The sequence below is a fragment of the Propithecus coquereli genome, unplaced genomic scaffold, assembly GCF_000956105.1.
Source record: "Propithecus coquereli isolate 6110/MARCELLA unplaced genomic scaffold, Pcoq_1.0 Scaffold710, whole genome shotgun sequence".
Lineage (NCBI taxonomy): Eukaryota > Metazoa > Chordata > Mammalia > Primates > Indriidae > Propithecus > Propithecus coquereli.
In genome coordinates this window covers 705,304-728,416 of record NW_012153175.1, presented here as the reverse complement: position 1 = coordinate 728,416, position 23,113 = coordinate 705,304, and positions in this window count along the sequence as shown.

Here is a 23,113-nt window from a genome sequence, read left to right as displayed (position 1 = left end):
AATTGAACTTAAAAGGTAACTTAATATTTAGTCCATTTTTTAGAAAAGGACTGTGGAGGGAGTAGAAAGATAGCCACGGATCAATGACAAGAGGGCCACGGGTAAATGACAAGAGTCACTGTCAAACAGAAGTCCCATTGCTTCTGTTTTCCCCTTTGCCAGGGTGCAGGGTACGGGCAGTGGCACCAGGACCTCCTCTTCTTCCCCTCTTCCTTCCGTCACCATCCAGTCTCTCTGAAGCTCCCTGTCCCTTCCTCCTCAGCCCTCCTCCCTGCCCTGGCTGCACGCGCAGAGCTGGCCCACCCGAACCCTTGTCGGAGGATCGACACTCGGCAGTCACCCTCCCTGTGGCCCGAAGACACAGTTTTCCTAATAGAGCGTTTCACAGCAGCAAAGCGGTTGTCGATAAACCCTTCAGGTCGAGCCGAGCTCGTGAGTCAAAGGAAATCCGCGCTAGTCATTGAGCACTGAATGGCTTGTTTCAAACTCAAGTACGAGGCTGACTCGGGGAGAGGATTATTATTACTGTTATTAAGTCTTCCTGTACTTCCTATTGAACATCTTATTAGCAATTTGTGTAAGCATCTGCTCACGGATCCAACTTCGATACTACGCTGTTGACTCCAATTTTATACATGTGTAAGAAGTGAGTAAATTAAGTGGTGTGAACCCTGCTGGGGCCCTGACCCTGCCAGCCTGGTGTGCAGGCCCCGGGCTGCTGCGTGGCATAATGATCGCCTTCCAGTCCTGTGATATTATTCACAATGACTTCAGATAAATGAGTGATAAACTTGGGGTTATGCCGCCTTTATTACAGAGCTGATATGATAGCTAATCAGTGTCCGAGTATATGTCATTACATAAATTATGGACCTGAGTTTGATGTGAATTCCCAAAGAGGCCGGTTCTGAGCATCATCTGGTATGAGGCCACAGGCTGAGCTCTGAATTCTGAAAACAACAGCCCTTTTTGCTCTCATAATTTCTGTAAATTACTAATAGATATCTTTAAAAGCCCAGGGAATATGCTTTAATCCACGAACAGACTTGCTTTGTGGTAAACGATCACCGCTTTTCTCTTTCAAAGACTTTTTCCGCATCCTCTGTGTTCTACATCCATTTAGCAAGAAGGTTTTCTTATTCCTTAAGCTGGTGCGTGAAGAATAATAAAGATGGGAAATGACTGGCCAATTACAGATAGGAGAGGAGGCATTAACACGCCAAGTTCGGTGTTGTCCAGAGCTAATGTGGAGCCTGGAGCCAGGCCTTTGAGGGTGAGGACCAGGGCTTACCAGTTGTGCCTTCTCAGGGCGGACACAGGCCGGCACAGGAGAAACCCTTTGTAAACATCTGCTGGATGAATGAATGAATGAATGAATGAATGACTTCATCCTGGAAAAGATGCTTTCACTTAGAGAACTGTGGCTTGGGACATTTACGCTGTGCCAGGGAGGCCAGAGAGGGTAGTGCAGAGAGGTGAGCGGATCCAATCTGAATCTGTCTCATCCACGTGCTGGCTCAGATCCTGGAGCAAGTTATTCAAGCCTTTTGACCCTCACTTTCTCTATCTGCAAAATGAGAAAAAATAATACTAATTTGCACTGATGGTGAAGATTTCATGAGATACCAGGATGCATTGACATCATTGCTACCATTTATAACACGCAATAAGCATTGACAACTGAGAGCTAATGTTACTATTAGTGCCATTGTCGTGATAGTTTTAGCCTTGAAATGTTTGTCTAAGAGGCCATTGTAAGAATTGGGTCCGGGTAAATTGTACCTCTTATTCAAAGTTCCCGCTATTAGAAATTTTTAGTGTAAGATTTGCCAAATTTCTGGAATAATTTTAGCTTCCTTCTTTCGCACTCTGAGATGGTGTGTCCTGCGATGACTCTGACTAGGAAGGGCCCTTCGTGCAGAAGTGGTGACCCCTGCCATAGAAGGTTGTCCTCAGCAGCTGCAAGTGGGAGATGCAGGGTGAAGAGCCCTGGTCTCATGCACCCGGCCCTGGCAATGCCACCGCCCAGCCGTGTGGCCCTGAGCCAGTCAGTCGCCTTGTGTGCTGACCCTCTGCAGAGTAGTATGGGGAGAGATAACCCCTGCAGTGCCTCTCAGCTCCATGCATTCTAAATATTTCAACAGAGACTGTGCATTGACTGCCTCTCCATTACACGTGTGACTTTTAGAATCCTACATTTATTTCCAAAGGATTCGAAAAGGACCAAGCTGACATTTCACCAGAAGGCAAGAATGCTGGGGAATTGACATAAGAAATGGAGAAGGCAGGGAGTACTGAAGATTGGAAGGGGACAAAGTGCTGGAGTCACAGGGCAGAGCCCAGCGAAGAGACAAATAAAATGGGGCACCTTAAAAGGGTTTTGATTGAATTTGAGAAATCAAACCAGGTGGGAGAAGAGACTCAACCACATTAAGTTCAAGGGAAGGAGGAAAAAGAATGAAGGGAATTTGTCACCTCCTAAGATGGCAATGACATGAGGACGGAGATTAAGCGGTGTGAGTTGGGCTCAAGATGTGCAATGTTTTCTCTGCCTAGCAGAGGAGGAGAATCCCTCCTAACAATGGTGCAAATAACTGCAGGTTGGCATGGCCTGCCTGCTTCTTATTCGAGGGCTTGCATGATGGATTTTAATGACAATTTAGAGTTAGACATTTATTGCTTTTTAAAAATTTTATTAGGGAAAAACTTAAGACAATTCACTGATATTCTTTGTGTGTGTCAGTTTCCTTCTGCGTGGCGGGTGTCAGCCAAGGGTGCTAATTAAAGACCGAGATGCTGGGAGCTGGCTCGGCACACGCTTGTCTCATCCTGGGCACCCAAGGCTGGATATGTGCCACCAAGTCAGCCTGTGATTTTAAAAGTATTAATGTATGTCGATATTCCAGATGAATAGTCTAAAAGATATCCTAAGTTAATTAGTTTACTAAATATAGTTTTTTGGAATGACTTGTTAAAACACTCAAATATAGTTTTTGGAACTCTAGAGATTCATTAATGTCCAAGAAGTAAGATTATAAAAACAATAAAGGATAGCAGTTGAGAAAGATTATGATTTTAAATGAAGCCAGAGGAGGAAATTAGATCTTACAATAATCAGCACCATCCACGGCGGTTTAACCAGGTTTAACCATTACCAAGGCACTAGGCAGCCTCGAATATTAAAATATTAAAGTGCCATGATTTCTTATGTCTGGGCTTTACATGATGTAAATGCTCGTATTTGTTTAATTATGCTATTTAAAGGAATCAAGCAAGAAGTCAACCCACATTTAGGTTGAGAATCAGTGTGACAAATCAGTATTTGTATTTTATAAATATTGTGTGTCCTTGTAATATGATTTTTACAAATTCAATATGCCAGACCACATGGTGTGGTCCCTGGGATCAGAATTATGTTGTTTAGATTACACTGTGGGGTCTGGTTCCAGCTCTCGCGTTGGCCGCAGCATCTATACTTAGGAGAGACTTTCCTGAATAGCTCCCTGCTGCAGGGAACAGTTGGTTTGTGTTTATTTGTGGGCTGAGGCTAAGCGCAGATAATTGTATTCCCCAAAGGTATTTTTCTCAAATTTTGATAAAGTCAAAATAGAAATTAAACTGGAATTCCGTAGCCTATGGCATTTATAGTAGTTTTTGCTAACACAAATGTTATGATATTTTAAAAACGAAGAAAATTGGCCTTCCTCCCAGAAAGGCGATGCTGGGAGAAATTGGCAGATCTGTTGATGCATACATATATAAAATAACAAGTAAAACGGCAATCTCTGTCTCTCACACACATAAACATGCGTGCACGCACACACAAACAGGCTTTGCTGTGAAACGCTCGGCGGTAGAAAAATACTCTCCTCCTTGTGAAATCCCTCAAGTTCAATTTGACAGAATTTCTTAAGTCATAGCCAAAGCCAAGTCTGGAATTTACAAGGGCAAAGTTGAAATATCTCCACCAAATGGTCACAGAGGCCTACAGTTACTGGTTTCTTTTCCGAATTTGCCCAGGTGTGTGCATGATTGTACGTGTGTGGATGATGCTTTTTGTATTTTTAGTAATTCCCCAAACTTGCTTTTCTGGATCCTGATGCTAAGTTCATGTAGCTCTAATTACCGTGAGAATTCATACTGACTAGACAAATAATTTCAATGATTCAGGTATACTTGAAATTTACCAGGAGCGTGGTTAACCACGGGCAGTGATAGATATGTTAATTAGCTTGATCGTGGTAATCATTTCACAATGTATATGTATATCAAAGCATCACCATGTATACTGTAAGTATATGCAATTTTTATTTGTCAATTATACATCAAAAAAAAAACCTGGGAGAAAAATAAAATAAAATTCTTGTCTAACCTTTTAAGCAAATTGTCTATAAAGACTGAACAAATCATGCTCCTTCATTCATTCATTTAACAAATTAGCACGTAGTACCTGCTATATGCCAGGCTCTTTGCTAGGGTTGATGAGGGAACTTGCATGACCCTGCTTTCTGGGAACTTCCCACCTGGTGAAAGGATGCACCAAAGAGTCAGATATCAGCAAGCACTGGGAACAAAATCCTGGAAGCAGTGAGAGTAAGGAAGGAACATGATCTGGAATCTTCCATGGAGGGCTTCCTGGAGGAAGTGGCATTTGAGCAAAGAGCTAAAACTAGGCCAAGAGAGAATATGACACCCTCCTGGCCGGGGAACCACATTTTCAGCGGTTCAAGGAGAGAAGAGCAAGGGCCCTCACAGAAAGTAGGCCAGTGTGACCACGTGCAAGACCCTCAGGATTGCAACTGGGTCAAGGAATATCCATGGAGAGATGGCTGACATGACACAATGCTGGGTCCCGGGGTCTCCAAAGGGGCGGCAAGGGGATGACAAAATAACCAACCTGGTGTCTCTATACACTGGATATTCGGCAAGCCTTCCTTTTCCCATGTTAACCCAGCCGCTAGAGGAGCAGAGCGCTGCGTGTGAACACGCTGTCTCGGCGCCTCGGCCCTCTGCCTGGCCCTCACCCTCCCTCCCTCCTCTCCTTTCCCTCTCAGCCCCTGTGGTGCGCCTGGACTTGTGGGATGGTATTGGGCATGTCTGGATTTCTTTCCTCAAGGGGTGCTCTTTCCAGCCCCCCAAAATGAGGGAGTAATGGGCTCAGGATTAGGATATCAAGACCGATGACTTCAATTATCCGTCACCACGGCCGACTGTGTGACGGACCCCGGAGGGAAGGGGAGACGTGGAGATCGGGAAGGATCAGGAGGGAGAGTCGGGGAGGGAGGAAGAGAGGACCAAGGCAGGGGCCCGGGGCCGCCCAGATGTGGATTCGAATCCTCTCTCTCCAATCAGGAACTCTGTGACCTTGGCCAAGTGACCTAGTTTCTCTGAGCCCCGGTTTTCTTGTGTGTAAGATAGAAACAACAATGGCCTTTATCTCAGATAGTGGTTGTCAGAATTAGATGAAATAATGCAAGTGCACATTGCAAGAGTTCAATAAGGGTATCAATGCTTATAAAAATAGCATGATACGATATACTAGTAACTTATTATTCAGGTTAAGAAATGCTGTATTGTAAGTATGTCTAAAAGTAAAAATGCATACTCTTTCTCACACACGGAGAACAAAAGTAAACTTTACCAATGGAAAATTAAAACAACTTACAATTATTTTAGCAGTAATGATGTTTTAAAACATATTTTGAAGCGCAGCATGTTCCAATTGTAGGAGCATTTCCTGTTTCCCTTTTAAATGATACCAACAGTGATCATTTTCATGGAGGTGGATCACTTTTCCAATAAGATATCGTGTAGAAACAGTAAAATACGATGAAAACTTCCATTCTTAATGCTGGGTAGGTTACACAGCACCCTGAAACTTTCAGGAAACCCTGGTGACACACACAATTGAGGAGGGGGCTGAGTGGCTCCCCTCGGATAGCCGCGGCTGCCGCTACCTGCTTTCCTCCCGCGCCCTCCAGTGCGCGCCCGGCCATAAATAGGCATCGCGTGTGAGTTCAATGTGGGAAATGGAGTCTTGGGAAAATAATGTTTGAATATTTGTTTCTGCGTTTGCATGCTCCATTGGTGAATGAAACAGTAAATATTTAAAGCCCGAAACTCTTTTCATTTCTCCTTCGAAGACCCGCTCCGAGCCTATCTGGCCGACATGGCACTGCGGCTCCCCAAGTCATTAATCACTCTTTGTTTGGGCCAGGTTTTATTGTTCGGAATTGTCCAACTCCTGCTCCGGATGGGAGAACACCGAGGCGTTGAGTTCTTTGTTCAATACGCTGGTCTCGTGGACACACCTGGGGGCCGGGGGGCTTGGGCGAAGGGCGGCGGCATCTTGACTTTGTTGTGTGTCTGAGCACAATTCAGAAGTCATGTATATCTTTCAAAATATGAAAGGTAAAGTGTAAACATATCGTCTGTAATTATGTGGCTTGACAAATACCTGGTTGCCATTTTCGAGCTATCACCATAGGATAGCTCTTGATCACCTCTTAGAAGCTCTGCCTAATTAATTTTAAAACACAAATCAAAACTGAACCACAAACATTTTATTGGTGACCAATTATTTCCGAAGATTTATTTATGTGCCGAACAGGGGAAGAGATCGATACAATTATGTGATGTGCAGAAATAAAAGAATTACCAGAAGCTCTTGGTTTTTGCAATTTAATTCACAACTTGGAATTATATAGTTAAACTCGGGTCCTAGGAGGCCCAACAATACAATCCATCATTAGGAAATATTTAGGAACATTATTGGAGAGCTGTGATAATGTATGGCTTTGTAGCTATGTTAATGTGATTTAGGAATAAAAAATAATAACTTTCACCCCAAAATCATATAACATAAAATATCTTCTGTCAACATATGATTTGTAGGTAGCATCCTGCGTGTATATATATGTATCAGCAGTTCTTTATAAGATGCATACATTTTTATTTTGTTTACCAGTACGCAAGGCACTAAAAAGGGTTTTATTTGAAGCACACACTCCAGATTTACAATATTATATTCGAGTGTATACATTTTCTAGCAACAACAAAAAAACCCTCCCCTGTATCCACACCAGTGACAAATCTGCCAGGAAGTGACTAGTTGATACGCCTTTTTATTACCGCAGCTGCCTTGTTTTTTCTACTCAAAATAAAAGAAAATCACACGATCCTTAAAATAATAGCTGGCAGCAGGTAGTTACTGGGAAATGCATGTCCCCGACTCTTCACTTTGTAGCATCCATCCGGATGGCAGATTAGAGGCTGGGATCTGCAGGTCGGTGACAAATACCCGGGTAATAGCATTCCGCTTGCCTAACTGTAAAAGTGAATTCACTAGTCCTCTTTGTTCCATTGTAGACCTGACATGTCAGATGAGAAGGGGCCTTGGATAACCCGCCGAAACAACAGCACAAATAAACGCCCGACACCCGGGCTGCTTGATGTCGAATTGCAAACACCGCCCCCCTCGCGGATTCAGATGGAGCCCATACTAAAGCCGCCTTGCTGCTGCCTTAGGTGAAGGGGGAGGGCGCACCCAACCGCCCCCGGCGGGGCGGGGCTGGCGGGAACAAAGTGCCTCTCCCCAACCCGCTGCTCCTTTTCCCTGGGCGAGGTGGGAGCCCGGGCTCTGCAAACAGGACGGTGATATTTAACATTCATTGGTTTTCTTATAAAAGTTCTCGGATTGTCTAATGTGACAGACTCTGGCACTGGAGACACTGCCACTAAAATTGCCTCCTGCAGCACCTGCTGGATTTAAGCGAGAGGCAGTTCTTGGGAGAAAAAGAGTCAAACGCGGGCACCCTGTGGCGTCTCTTTCTTTACATATTCCCTTTGCATTCACACAGAGCCCCGCTGGAAGAAGGCAATTGCGATGGGAGGGCGATGTTTATTGGCCGTGTTCTTTTTTAAGATCCAAAGAAAGACTTACAGTGGCGCTTATTACATCTCCACCTCGTGATGACACAAATCCCTGCAATTAATTGCAAGCTTGCTCGAGTTAGGGTTCATCCTGTTCCATGGGATACATAGGGAGACTGAGAAAAAAGACTCTAAAAAACCATTCTATCTTATAATACAGAAAATCACGCTTTTATGATTTTTTGACATTTGGTACCAAACCATGATATTTACCACCCCACTCCAGGATGGTTAAGCTGTAATTTTATTTTTTGTACAAATGCGCAGGGGTGCAAGCAGTAGGGAAATGAGTTACGTGGACTTGCCCTTGAGCCCAGGTGCCGTTCTGTGTCCAGGTGGGATCCCCCACTTTGCCGACAGACAGTCCCCTCCGCTTGCTCATCTGCCCTGCGCTGCCTTCCACAGCGTCTTCTGCCCTGTCTACACACCAGGGCTAAATACACCTTAAACTGATGGTTCAGATGACATGTAGTGTCAGGATTAACTGACCAGCAGTGGTCCAAGAGGTTGCTGGTAGCTACTTTGTCTCACAGGCTGTCAGCTTTAATCGTAGCCGGCATATTGAAAACACGCTGCACATTTAAGACGCATATTCTATTTTTAGCCCACGATTTAAAGTTCTTCCCAATAAGAAAGTACTAAATGACTGTAGATAACGCTATGTTGATCTGAAGTCCTTAAAAAGTGCAGCTGAGGGCTGTGGCTGGTGCTTTGCTGATCGGCGATGATCTCCGGCGACGTGTCAGGGTTTCTGATCCTTCCAAAAGAGTGCGTGTGAAGTTTACATGTGAGTGTCTGACATCTGCAAAAATCTAACAATTTTCTTAGCGTGCTTAATGGTACGTGCCAGTGTTTCTAGCCCAGTGGAAGCTTTCAGTGTCCCAATGACATCCTTATTTAGCAAACAGACTCTTCAATCAGAAAACTAAATTTAGGTCTTTGCAGGGAGGTTATAAATACTAATTTTTGTGTTGCCAATATCGATGATTAAATCACCCTGATTTGCATCGGCTGAGCTAATCACGGGATGATTTATTTACCTGCTATGTTTACATGAAGTAGATAGCAACAATTAAGTTCATTTTAACTGTAGTTATTAGAAATACAGTAAATGGTAATAGACGTCAGAAGCAAATAAACATATTAGCAGGAAATGTTTAAATGATCCGAGTAACCCTATGAGCCGGCATAGCAGGTGGCGATATCCTGTTTTTAAATTACATTTCAGCAAGTGAACATAATAAATCCTCCTGTGTTATACATTTCGCTGGTAGCGACTTACACGCACATTATTCTGTTTGACCTCATTCCTGCTAATCACCATCCCGGTTTTAATAGCTGCCACAGTGAGTGAAACAGTTAATGCGGTATTTCTTGCCGAAAGAGTGCCTGTCGGGCTATTGATGACAAATTAAAATTAATAAAGAAGATCTGTGTTGAATTTGAGGGAATGGAATAACTACGGCACCCACGTGATGGCCACGGCCTCTGGGGCGCTCTGCGAAGAATAATGTTTTTGGTGTACGTGCATTGTCTTGAAAGGAACGCTAAAACTGCCAAATCTCTGCCTGGAAGACTTCCTGAAATGGGAGCTGTACCCTTTCAGCCCTCATCACACGTAATTTATCCCTGGGAGAATTGTTTCCCGCTCTGCACACCTTAGCTCTGTGCTGTAATAATAGCGTGTTTCCAAGGCTCTACGATTTTATTTACCTCAGTAAGAACCTTTACAAGAACAATCACATGCACATAGGAGCCCAGAAAACACAGTAAATAAGTAAAAGTTCCTCACGGCATTTCTGCCTACAACAGCTGCCTCCGTTCCAAGGGGTCCCGGCGTTCTGTGGAGCAGCCGACGCCGCTGCTCGCTCAGAAGGCACTCGCAGTCTGGGCTAGCTCTCTCCTTCCCCACAGAAAATGAGGTCTAATCACAGAGCATTCGTCTTTTCGGTGGTGCCAAACGGAGAAAGCAAAAGTCTCCTGAAGATTAGACTAAATATACTAAGAGAAAGTTCCCGCAGTTTCAGGTACATTCCCCGTCTGCTCACAAGAAGAGCGCTCAGTAGAAGAGCAAGACAGATTCTGCCAGGACAGGCGGCGCCATCTGGGAAGGCCCCTCGGACGTGGCGGTCATGGAGTCTGGAGAGGTGGTGTTGTCCCAGCCCCACATGGACGGCGGCGGGTATCCCGGAATCCGAGGACATAATGTTGACTGGACCCAGGAGACGCGCCATGGAGACTGAGTTCTGTCTTCCCCAACAGCGGCCGTCCACGGAGGTCAACGTTGAAGTCGTGGGGAGGTCGGCGGCTCAGTAAACGCTGAGGGTTCTGGCTGCCCTGGAAAGAGGAAGCAGCTCCCAGACTCCTTCTGGAAATCTAGGGGAACTCCAGTCATCACCCCAGTCCATGAAATGAGGCACCATGAGCCCCAGCCCTGTGGGGGTTAGGGACTGTCCGTCCAGACCCCTGACCTCAGGCCTGTCCTGCTCACGGTGGATCCCATATTTCTCATGTGTGTCCTGTCTCTAAGTTGCCAGCTCTGGTGTCCGAGGGGAATACAGAACAGTGGGGAGAGGTCTCGTCTTGGGGCTCTGGGCCCTGGGACAATGACTGAACCTTGGAGACCCCTTCCTGGCCGGCAGCCCATCTCCCCTCCTAGCCCTGTTCTGCACCCTGGCCCAGTCTCCTGGCCCATCCCCCAGGTGTGAGGTCTGTGCCTCTCCAACTGCGTGTGTCCAGGTGCATCTGGAAGCTCAGTGTACCCCTCCACCCCCGGCATCCTCACTGGGTGCCTGAGCCACGGAGATGCCGCCACCTCCCCTAGCCAAAATCATTTTGGGTAGAGATAATTCAAGATTTAATAATTCATTAAAGGGTGTGTACATTCGCCTCATTTGGGTGGACTTGTTATCTATTCTTTTCCTTTTCTTCCAACAGCAGGGTCTGGATCACTCTTTCCTTCAATATGATTGCACATTGAGTCTAACTGAACAACACGTTTTAGATTTAGAATATATCAACAAGGAAAAATAAAATTTGGAATTTAGATATTCGAGTTAAGAGTCTCTTACCAGATTTCTATGTCCTTGTCTCACTTCTCTAAAAGTTCTTGTAGGGGCTTAATTAGAAACTGACATTGCATATTACAACCTGATGCAGGCTAAGAACCTTCTACAGTTTGCCCAAACGTTTAACGGTAATGCGATATGTTTTATGCATGGTGGTTGTGTATTCCCTCTGATGAATAAACGGCCATCCATTTAACAGGTGCGCAAAATGATGCTGTACATTCATCTCAGTCCTGAAATGTGGAATTGTTTTAATATAGGATTAAGAGGGTTGACACCTTGAATAATTGAGAGGAGGTCCTTTGCAATTCAGAGGGTTGACATATACTAGTCAAATTGCTCTGTCGCCGAGTTGTAAAATAAAAATACAGAAAATGAGGAATTAATTCAATTAAACATTTTCCCACCCACATTTTACCTTTCCTCACTGCTCTGGGGAATAATTTATGAAATGTATATCACCAGAAGACTTATTTTTGCCATTATTTTTAACTTAATGAGTATACCTTGCACATCAGAGGGAAAGAACAAAGGTTAAATTTTACATTAACAGCACATTGCAACATGGTATGCAAATATCTATATGCAAATATAAAGCCCCTGGAAGATAAATGTGTTATATTTTTAACCAGTTAACTATGACTGTGAAGTATTGTGTGAGATATTCAGTGGTTTCATTTTTATATCTTTCTTGTAAATAATGCATAAAGTATGTAGATGGTGTCAAAATATGATTAAGCTATTAGCTTTATAGTTTTCATAGTTAAGAATGTGTTCAGCATGGAGCCCCTAATAACTTATTTCTAAAGGCAGCAACCATTATGAAATATTTCTTGTTCAAGTGAACATTATCATGTGACATAATGATTTTGCTTAAAACCAAGTTAAATGAGGAGTAAAATTAAACAATATTGCATGAATTGTGTTTGACTAATTTTGTGTCACATTATATTAGCCAAGCTTTCAGAATATGTGTTAATGACAAATAGTGTAAGCCCCCAACATGCTTTATATGTCTGTACAACCACCCTTAAGTCATTAGCTTTTTAAAGGTTCATTTTGTTTGCAGTTTTTGTAGCCGGTGGCTTTTCCTGATTATTTTTGCCCATAAAAGTAGACACAATTTGGAAATAAATTTTACATATATCGTGGGGACTTAATTTCAGTTGAAAAAAAAACATGGGTTTTATAAGAAAACAAAAACAAATCATTTGGAAACTTGAGAAATCCGGGGAGATAAGTGGTATCTCTAAATTAGACAGCATAACGACTTTTAAAAATAGGAACAACCGTCTCAAAAGGACTATTCTGGCAGGTGGTAGTGGGCTTTTCCCAATAAAATTTGGGGAGGAGACAAATGATCATCCACTTTGCAACCCATTGCCACCTCCTCCAAGGACAACAGCATCTTTAAGACATTATTACAAGGCTGACCTCTTTGGGACACAATGGCTGAGGTGGCCTGAGTTCCTTATTGGTAGCTTGTCCGTGATTTGGCCTGCAGGGCACCTGTCTTACCTGGCGAGGCTGGGGATGGAGTTGCTGTGGCGAGTCTGACAGGGCAGGAGCGGGCTGCCGTCACCAGAACAGTGGAATGGAGCATGCTTAATGTTTACACTTGCCGCGGGAAGGAGAGCCTGACCTTTACCCAGAGCACAGGCGACCTCCATGTAGTTATAACTATGATCTTTGCTGATCATATAAAGGGATTTAAAGTGTTGGGAAACACCATGTATGGAGTAATAAAACTGACCGAGTATGAAACAAACGTCATGTAGGTATCGATGCTATTTCCCCAAGTGTTTGCAATCTCACAGAGCTTTCGCTTCACCAGGGGGCGGGGAGGTGGGACGCAGGCTCCTCCGGTGGGGGTTCACTAACAGCATGGCTGGGACTAAGCACCCCGCGTCGCCCCCACCAATCAGGGACCCAGACGCGCTCTGACAAAATCAGAAGCTTGAGTGACATCGGCAGAACCCAATGACCACGGGCCCCCGCTTCCTCTAGGAAATTCCTTGGACCACCGTGGTATTTCAAAATGTTCAAAAAGTCACAAGTAAGAACTCCACGATAGCTCAGTGGACTCTGCTTTCACTTACTAGCAAAACTCTATTATGCTTTAAGCATTTTTTCTGAATTTAATTACATGACGTGCTGTTAGGCGCTCAGGCAATGCGTCTGCAATTGGATGCTGGTGTCAGGAGGCAGGTGATGACCTGGACCGAAGCCGCCCCTGGGGGTGGGAGGCGTCTGGACAGGTGTGCCCCGTGACCTGCAGCTTCGAGGAATCGGGAGCGGGCTGAGGACTGAGTCAGGAGTTGCACAGAGTATTTGAGAAGGAGGAGAAAGACTCATATTCAAGTAGTGTTGTTATTATGACGACTGAATACATTTCCATCAGTATTTAATTCACGAGCGCAGGATTTGGTGTTGTGTGCACGAGAGCTTTGTAAAGGCTGAGATGACAACAGTTTTAAAACATACACACATCTCTCTACACATAAAAATGTACAGAGGAATTGTTACGCCTGGTGGACGGCGCTTATCCAAGGAGTAGTGGATCATCTGTGACTTCTGTTTCCTTCTTCATACTTTTCTGAACTTTCCAAATTTCCTTCAGTGAGGATTGACTTTTAATTTCCTTTTCATTTTGTGTTTTGAAGAGCCCAGGCATAAGATGAATTTCAGCATGTGGGGGTACAGCTAGACCGTAATGGCCCCAGCTTTGCTGGGTGAGGGTCCCGGCTGAGCCCCTCTGTCCTCTGTGGGCGGGATCTGGGCACCAGGTGCTTAGACTGGTGGGCAGAGCACAGCCTGGCGCTGCAGCCGAGAGGCAGGCAGACCTACTGGTCTCTGCTCCGTCACATTCTTCTGAAGGACCCTGGACGAGTCACTTAACATTCCAGGCCTTGGGGGTCTTCGTAGGAAAAGGAAGTGCTCAGGAGCAATCAGTGTGCCCAAGGGGCTCAGAGAGCTCACGAGGCCCTTGTGCACTGAGATTCCTGATCTTACATCACCAAGGCACCATCGGTCCAGAGCGTTTTACAGTCTGGGACTGTTCAGTGCCAAAATAGCACTTGGATGTACTGGGTGTTGAGAGTAACCGGCATTCCAGTCCTGGGACTCTAACTCCCATCTGCTGCCAACTCGTGGGTGACGAGGCCACTCAGGTCCTTGTTGTTGCCCTGGGAAGGCCCCATTTGTCTGACACGGGAGCTCCTCAGTCCTCTCCTGTTCAAGTGATGGTTTTTAATTAAAAAAGTCAAATGTGCTCACTGTAAAACACTGTACCCTGTGACATTAAAGCAAGTGTCCATCGCCCCTGTACCAACTTCCCTGGAGGAACAGCTTGATTTTTCCTTTCACGCCTGTGCTAGCCTCCTATTATCAATTGAATTGTGTCCCTCCAAAAGGTCTGTTGACGTCCCAACCCCTGTACCTGTGATGAATGTGACCTTTTTTGGAAAGAGGGTCTTTGCAGATGTAGTCAAGCTAAGACGAGGTCATACTGGGTGAGGTGGTCCCTGCTCCAATATGATCGGTGTCTTTATAAAACGAGATTAGGACACAGAGAAACACAGAGGGAGGGCAGCCACGTGAAGACAGAGGCAGAGACTGGGGTGATGCTGCCACAAGCCAAGGAATGCCTGGGGCTACAGAAGCTGGAAGAGACTGGGCCAGGTCCTCCCCTGAGACTTTGGATGGAGCATGCTCCGGCCAACACCTTGATCTGGGGCTTTGGCCCCCAGAACTGAGAGAGAATACACGTCCTTTTTAAGCCACCCAGTTTTTGGTAGTCTGTCACAGCAGCCACAGGAGACTCACATCAGTGTGAGACATCAGAGCCCCGTGAGCCATAGCAACGCCAGTCCAAGGCTGGGGAGCATCTTCTCTTCTTCACAGAGGTATTCGGGAACACAAGTAGGCACCGTTTTCATGCATACGTTTAGGAAATGCACCTTATTATTTACACAAAGTAAAAGTGTTGCTCTATCATTCGGGCAAAGCCTGGCTTGTTTTTCTTGGGTCTTGCTGCCTGGGGAGGGCAGCGGAATGGGAGCAGAAGTGCTTGCAGCAGACAGAGACGAAGGCCCCTGGCGACAATGGCCCCCTCTCCGCGGCCAGGCCACACCCTGCATGGGGCGGGTGGCGAGTCCATCAAGTGAGGCCTAGAAACAAACCAGGATCGACAAAGAATTGTGAGGTGCATTTTAATTTTGTCTGGGTGCTTGTCTCCCAAAGAAGATGATCCCTTCTCGGCGGCTGCCACTGGCCTCGTGCGTCGCTGCGTCCCCAGGGCCCTTCCGTAGGGCACCATGGCAGTGGCCACTGTGGATCCACGGCGTGAGACTGTGGATGCCCTGGCGGGCACTGTCGCACTGACCAGCATCCTTGCAATAGGCCTTCGTTTAAAAAAAACGGTTTCTCCAAAATTGAAGTTGCACTTGTTCTTAAAGAAAATTTGAACAATGCTGGAAAGCACACAGATCTGTAAACTCATCGCTCAGTGGAGGCCAATGAACCGCGCTCCCCCGCCGGCTGCGGGGGCCGTGAGCAGGGTTGCCTCGTCTGGGAGGCAACCCTTTTAGCTCCTGAGCACGGAGCTAAAACAGCGTCTCCGTCACCTTGCGTGCCCCTTCCCGGCACTTACTGCCTGCAGGGGAGGGACTTGCTCTTTCTTGTCCTGGCAGACTGTAAGAGAATGAGAGTGAGAGCTTTACTTTTGTTAAGCGTTTGTTATTGTTATTTATTTTTACAGTGAGAACCTAGAAGAATACCTAGACCAGTGGTTCTCAAAGTGTAGTCCAGGGACCCTTGGGGACCCCAAGACCTTTTCAGGGGTCCATGAGGTCAAAACTATTTTCTTAACACCGGGTTACAACGAGTTTTGAGACAACTAAGACATTGTTTACCTTTTTCACTTTCATTCTCTCGTGAGTATAGGGTGGAATTTTCCAGAGTCTACGCGAAGTGCGATATCGTAACAAATCGAATGCAGAAGCAGCTATGGAAACCCAGCTGTCTTCCATTAAGCGGGACTTAGAGAGATTTGCAAAAATGTAAAACAATACCACTCTGTGTATGTTCTTCGTATTAACATGTAAATGATTATTATTTATTTTAAAAAGGAATTAATGAAGAAATATTTTTAAAGTTATCGGTTTTACTTTTTAATATGGCAAATATCAGTAGATATAACCCATAAAACAAAAGCTCTTTGTGGTTCTCACTAGTTTGTAGGAGAATAAAGGGGTCCTCATACCAAAAATCCTGAAAACTGCTGCCCTGGGCCATAGATGGCACTCAAAAATATTTGTTAAATAAAGGAATGAATGACTCAATTGAGGTTACTATTTCAATGTCATTTTCAATTTCCTTTATATGTATTTAGAATTTTTATAATTTTGTGTTTTGCCTTTTTTGTTAAACCTGTAAACTGAAGCCCATTCCTATGCTATTAAACATTCTATTAATATCGTTTCGAATGGCTGCATAATAGACCGTCTAGTGTAGGGGTTCTCGCACACCGGGGAGCATCAGAACTGCCCACGGAGCTTTAAAAACTGTATAGACGTTCTTGGGTAGGTTTGGTCATTTTCAGGTGTGTTACCAAGTTGCTCTTTCAAAGTCACACCCATTCCCCCTCCTGTCGACGGTGCATGTGTGAGAGGGCCAGGCTCGTATGCATGGTCAGCAGCATCTTCATTTAAAACATTTTATGTTGCTCTTGCTTTGACGAACACTGTATTAGACCGTGGTGCTTTAGCAAACCTGAGACTGGCGAATTTATAAAGAGAAGTTCTGTTTTCGCATAGTTCTGAGGATGGGAAGGCCCAGACCTAGGCGCTGGCAGATTCGGGGTCTGGTGACGGATGGCGGCTCGCTGCTTCCCAGGTGGCGCCTTGTTGCTGCGTCATCACGTGGCGGGAGAGATGAAAAGGCCAGGCGGCTCTCTGAAGCCTCTTTTATAAGGGTGTTAATCCCGCCTGTGAGGGTGGAGCCCTCGTGACTTAATCGCTTCCCCAAAGGCCCCGCCCCTTGATACCACGCCTTTGGAGTTTAGGTTCTGATCTACGGGTTTTGGAGGGACAGCAGCATTCAGACCATAGCAGGCACCTCTGGGGTTACCTGTGGACAGGGTTCTTCCCACGTGTGCACGAGGCAGTTGTGTCTCCTGCTCCGTGAGCCATCTGGTCATGCGTCCTCCTACAATACTGGGAGAACTATTGATACGAAATTGTCTCCAGAGCCCCCGTTGCTAAAATTCTCATCCAGGTTTCTTGCTTTGGGTCTTAATCTGAGGAGTTGTAGCTGGTGACGCACCCAAGTGCCCCAACCTGCCACACTGTGTCGACGCCTTAGGGGAACGCATCTTCAGTCCAGTTCCGGCCATGGATTCAGAAAGCCATTGACCGGGTCAGTAAGTAGCTTGGTGCCCCGTTACTGGCCTTTTCCGCTCCCTAACACTGCAAGAGCCCCGGCTGGACACTGACTGTGTCCTTGAAACACACGGAGGCTCTGTCTGGCACAGGACTTGCCACAGAGAGAGGGCCTGGAACAGAGAGGGGAACCCAAATGGCCAAGCAGCCCAGGAGCGACACCGAACCTCACAAGTAAGAAACAGGCACAGCAAACCAAGCGTTTTCCCCTGCCAGAGAAGCGAAGATCAAACAAACGGTAAGACCCAGCGTTCTCGAGGGTGAGGGGCACCTGCTCTCCAGGTGCAGCTGCTGAGAACGTGAAATGGGCCGTGCCCTGGAGAGCCGGCCACGCTCCCAACAGAGAAAAATTAACGGGGGCACAAAGGGGCACCAAGAGGTGAATTCTGGGGCTTTGGCGAGATGGACTATTACGCTGGCATGCAGGTTAGTATATATTTTGTGGTAATTTATAACATGAGAAAAAGCTCACAGTATGTTTTTAAAAATCTGACTTCAAACCTGTATATGTTATTTTCCACGTTATGCAAAAAATAATATATATATAGATAGAAAAAAGTCTGTAAAAAAGACTTTTTAAAATGCAAAATGTAAATTGTAGAAATGTTCATAGTGGTAAGTTACACCTGGTTTGGGGATATATACATAATTTTTCTCCCGAATTTCTATAATAAGTATTTACTTTCCTGAAATCAACACGACTTAAAAACAGCAAGTTTGTAAGGTTCCAGATTTCAGGAGATTCCTGTGAGAAGTGGGCACTGCTATTTTACCTGGGAACTGGACAGGTTGTAGTTAACTGCCGTGGGAGGCTGGGGGTGCGGGTGGGAGGAGGAGAGGTTCCAGGAGGAAAGAATGGAGTGTGCGGAGGCTCAGAGGTGAGACCCAGGGGTGTGCAAGACTGGCCCGCAGGTGACAAGGAAACCACTCAGCAGGCTTCAGCAAACTACAGGCCTTGGTCCAAACACAGTCAGCTGCTTGTTTTTGTAAATAAAGTTTTATTGACCACAGCCACACCCATTTGCTTACAGATGCTTCTGGCTGCTTTTGGGCTATGATGGCAGAGTTGAGCTGTAGTGGCTGAAACAGGATGGCCTGAAAAGCCTAAATGTTTATAATCTGTTTTTTTATAGGAAGAGTTTGCTGACCATGGTCTGGAGAATCTTGGCCGTGGGGGACCCCTGCCTGGGCTGTGGTCTTGAGGACAGCAGGGAGGAGAGTGACAAGGACAGGTGGCACCTGGGGAAGATCTCGCTAGAGATGGTGAGAGCAAAGATGAGAGAGGGCAAGACCATGCCATGGGATGACCAGGAGCTGGTGTGATGTCGTGAACGAGGGGAGGGTGATACTGTCCTGGACCAGGGCAGCCGCAGTCGGGATGGAGACACAGAGCGACTGGAGGGAGATGTGGCACCTAGAACTGCCAGGGCCTGGAGGTACCGGACTGAGCGTGTGGGGTGAGGTGAGGGAAGGCTCCGTGGTCACTGCCAGGGTGCTGGCCCAGGGAATAGCCATGGGACACAGGTCTCGGGAGGGGTGCGGTGGTGGGGATGGCTCCAGGTGGGTGTCGAGTCTGGGGCTCCCTATCAAGGAGAGACGTCCAGAGACAATTGGGCCAGAGCTTTGGGGAGAGATCTAACCTAGAATTCACCAGCCTGCACATGCGAACTGCAGTCTGGGGCTAGCACAGAGAGGAGGAGGAGTCTAGACTTGAGCTCTGGGGAGGGCCCCCTCTAGGGAACACCTGGGAAAAGAGGTGTCTGCCAAGGAGACAGAGAAAGGGCCAGGAAGGTGGGAAGGGCACAGGGAGTATGGACCCCAGAAATCAGGGAGAAAGGTTTGTCAGGGAAGAGCTGCATAGTTGCAAGTGCTGCAGAGGTGTCAAAGGAAAGAGGACCCCAGTGTATGTTTGGGACCTGACCAGGAAAGGCTGCCAGTGCCTTAGAGAGATTTGAATCTGCTGAGTCGGCAAAGTCAAAATCCGCCCCTCCCTTCATGTAGGTGTGCTCCTTTGTCACCATGGCGTTGAGCTGCAAGCTGAGGGCAGTTAACCAGGCCACAGTCAACAAGGCTCATTACACATGGAGGCCGTGGCTTAGGCACCTAGACTGCGGTGGACTGACCAGTCCACTGTAAGGACATTAACAATGACCTGGGGACAGCTTGCTCTGTGGGAGACAAAAGAAGGAGATTACCTGCCAGGAACAGAGTTATTATTTTTGAATCTATACAACAGTGCTGTTCAACGGAACTTTCTGCTCTGATGGAAATGTTCTGTATTTGTTCTGTCCAATATGGAAGCCACTGGTCACATGCAGCTACTGAACACTTGAAAAGTGGCTATGCAATGGGGGGACTAAATTTTGAGTCCACTAAAATTAAAATTTAAATAACCACATGGGACTAGCGATTCTACTGTATTGGACGGCACAGTTGTAGATAATTTTTTGGGGGGTGAGAATTGTTTCTTTAAAATAAAAATACATGCTCTTGACTTCAAGTAATTACCTTTTAATACAGTTCCTTCCATGTGCCGAGGATGTATTCACGAGCCTGACGCTCAGATATGTTGGTGTATTGAAGCAATTATGTCATTCTATTTGTCTAGGAGTCCATTTAGACAAACTCTTTAAGTGTGAAGGGATTTGCAAGGAGAAGGCACAGCATATTAAATAGAGAAGTTTTGCACTTGCTTCTTCCTCCAGTTGACTTTGAAGACTATTGTAATTTTATCTGAGCACAATCCACAGCATCCCAGGATGCAATCCCGATTCACAGTGGCCTGGGCCCCACCTGGCTGAGGTGGACGAGGTCACCATGAAGGCCCCTGAGGCCTCTAACTGGCCAGGGTCTGGTCTGGGGCTGGGCAGACTCCTCTTTGGCTAAGATGAGGGCCAGGTGAGAGTATTTCGTTTTCTTGGATGCAGCTCTAATCCCGTGTCATCCTCACGGGCAGTGTGCCAGGCCCAGAGGCGGTCTGCCCCCTCCCCCGGGGCCTGCCCTCCTGGCGTCCTGGGCAGCAAGCTCCTCATGAGTCCCACAGCTTGGCTAACAGGATGAAAGACATACTTCCAAGAAATCCTTATTTTTCCACCCACAATTTCCCTGCAAAGTTGAGTGGCCAGGGAATTTGTTTTGCTTCTCTGGGGCCTCAGACTGGTGTGCTCACTCACCGGGCAGTCCCTGTGCACACCCCCGGCGCATACGTGCCTGCTCCGCATTCCGGATCCCAGTGCCAAATCCACAGAGCTCAGGAAACATAAGGAGTCCTTCCTCCACCTGGCCCCACTCCTCACGGGTGGCCCAAATCGACCTGAACTAGTATGTGACTCTCTGGGGTCCTTGTGAGCCCATCGGTGTCAACGTTCACATGTCACTGCAGAAGTATGAAGGTGATTGCTTAAGGCAGGTCCAGAGTGAGGCAGGTGAGGCGCCCGGGCACTGAGCCCTCCTTGGATCCTGTGCCCCAGGCCCCTTTCTTGACTTTTTCTGGTCCCATCTGTGTTTGAGGCTTCCCTATAGCGCACGGGGGTATTCACGTGATGTATTGGGGTATTCGTTATATATTATACATAATGTCATATAAATATAATTTATATAAGGTATATACACCACATTATCTTTCTAAGATCTGAAAAATTCTAGTTCTAAAACACAGTTGGCCAAAGAGTTTTTGGTGAGGACTCGTGGACGTGTGTTAATTGTTGACTTGGGTCTGTAGCTTCCTGCAGGTCATCCCTGCCCTTCCCACCGCAGGGCAGCGTGCACGGCACACAGTAGGTGTGTTCTGGTGTCTGGTGCGTGCTGACTGGCTGGAAGCGTGTGCCTGACCAATTCCCGAAAACCTGGGTGGCATGGGTTGGAGAAAGGTCTGGCCTGAGACCACGGTGGCGCTGGCAACGGTAGGGTCTGGGCACTGTGACCCGGGGAGCCTGGGTGGCCCCTCAACAGTTGGGAATCACCAGACTTGAAGAGTATTTGCAGCAAACTTAATAGTGATCAAGGTCAGTGTCCAAGAGATTCAACCCCAGGAAATGAGAAGTTTCAGGAAGGTCCACTGAGCCAAGAGAGCTCATGTGAGATGATAGTATGGAAACCAGAGAGGGAATTCAGCTCCAGGAAGACGGGCTGGGGTGGGCTTAGCAAGTTTAACCCGGATTTAGCAAGTAACTATACAGAGTAATTAATTTGAGTTTCAGGTTGATAAGAAATTTTTTTGATATAAGTATATCCTAGATACTTAAAATATTAATATAATTAAAATATTAGGACACACAATATAAAATTATTTGTATTTTATTTGAGATTCAAACTTAACTGTGTCCTGTGTTTTATCTGGCCACCAGCTGATCTTTTGCGGAGCTGGAGAGAAGAGATGCAGCCCTACAAACGGCCCCGCAATCTAAACTGCAGTGAGGGATCCGCCTGGAGAGCACGGGGGCGGGGCTCAGTCCCTTCTGAACCTCCCGCCCCCAACCAAAGGCACCAGCAGGTGGGCACAGCGATTGCTTACTCCTCTTGCATGAGGAGGGGACTGAGATGCTGCACGCTGGGCTGGGGCCTGGGTGGCTGAGTTGGTCCACGTGCAGCACCACGATGGCCAGTTCTGGGCGTGGAAACATAGAGGCTGCCAGAGACCCGACTCCGCCACCTGCTCTGCACAGGTGTGGAGACCAGGCCTGCCCTCCACGGATAGCAGGAGATGCACCTATTAAAGCCGCAGAGGCGAGGCCCAGAGAGAACTGTGCACGGGGCTCGTCTTAGGCCACACCAGAGCAAAGCCGGCCCATTTAGAGGGTGACTCTACTTGGCTAAGTTAGTGGGGTTTCTTTCTTTCTTTTCTTCTTTCTTTCTTTCTTTCTTTCTTTCTTTCTTTCTTTCTTTCTTTCTTTCTTTCTTTCTTTCTTTCTCTCTCTCTCTGTCTCCTTTCTTTCTTTCTTTCTTTTTATTATCTCGTTCTTGGCAATTCCATACAGCTAACGTTGTTAGCTGAAGGCCCGGAGTCTGATCGCACCTGCGCACACTCCTGTCCGCTGCAGAACGTAATTGTAATGTTGCGTCAAAACCCAACTGTTGGCAGAGGGTATCTGTCTACCTGTTTTAAGGCTGTACTCAGAGCCAATTTAAATGCATTTGCAAGTTACATGGAAGTAGTCTGGGTTGATTTTTCCGGATGTTGGTAGCATTTTTCAGAAGCACCAATGTTAAATTATATTGTATGACATGGTACGAAACCTTAGGATGTCTTCATTCGAGTTACAGAAACTCCACTCACCTTGGGGACTTGATTCAGCTCCAAAGCACTGCTGGGCGGGCGGCCTCCAGCTTGTATGAGTCTCTCAGGCTACATAGACAGGAGACGGAAGAACTCACTCCACTGTCTCAGTTGTGGGCATGAATCTAAGAAAAATGAACAAAAGCCCCATTCTACATTATTAAACCATGTCCTTGGTCATCCCAAAGCCGCCTCTGGGAGGCCCTTGCCGTTGCATCTCTCCACGACCCGCGCGTTTGGTCGCAGTGGCGCATCCTGGCAGCACCTGCACGCGGATGTCGCGGAGATAAAGGCGCCGCTCCCGCCCGCCCCAGGAACGCAGACTGCTGCCCCTGGCCCTGACTGCCCCTCTCAGGATGGGAAATGTGGCTCTCAGGAATAAATTACTGTGCATCTCG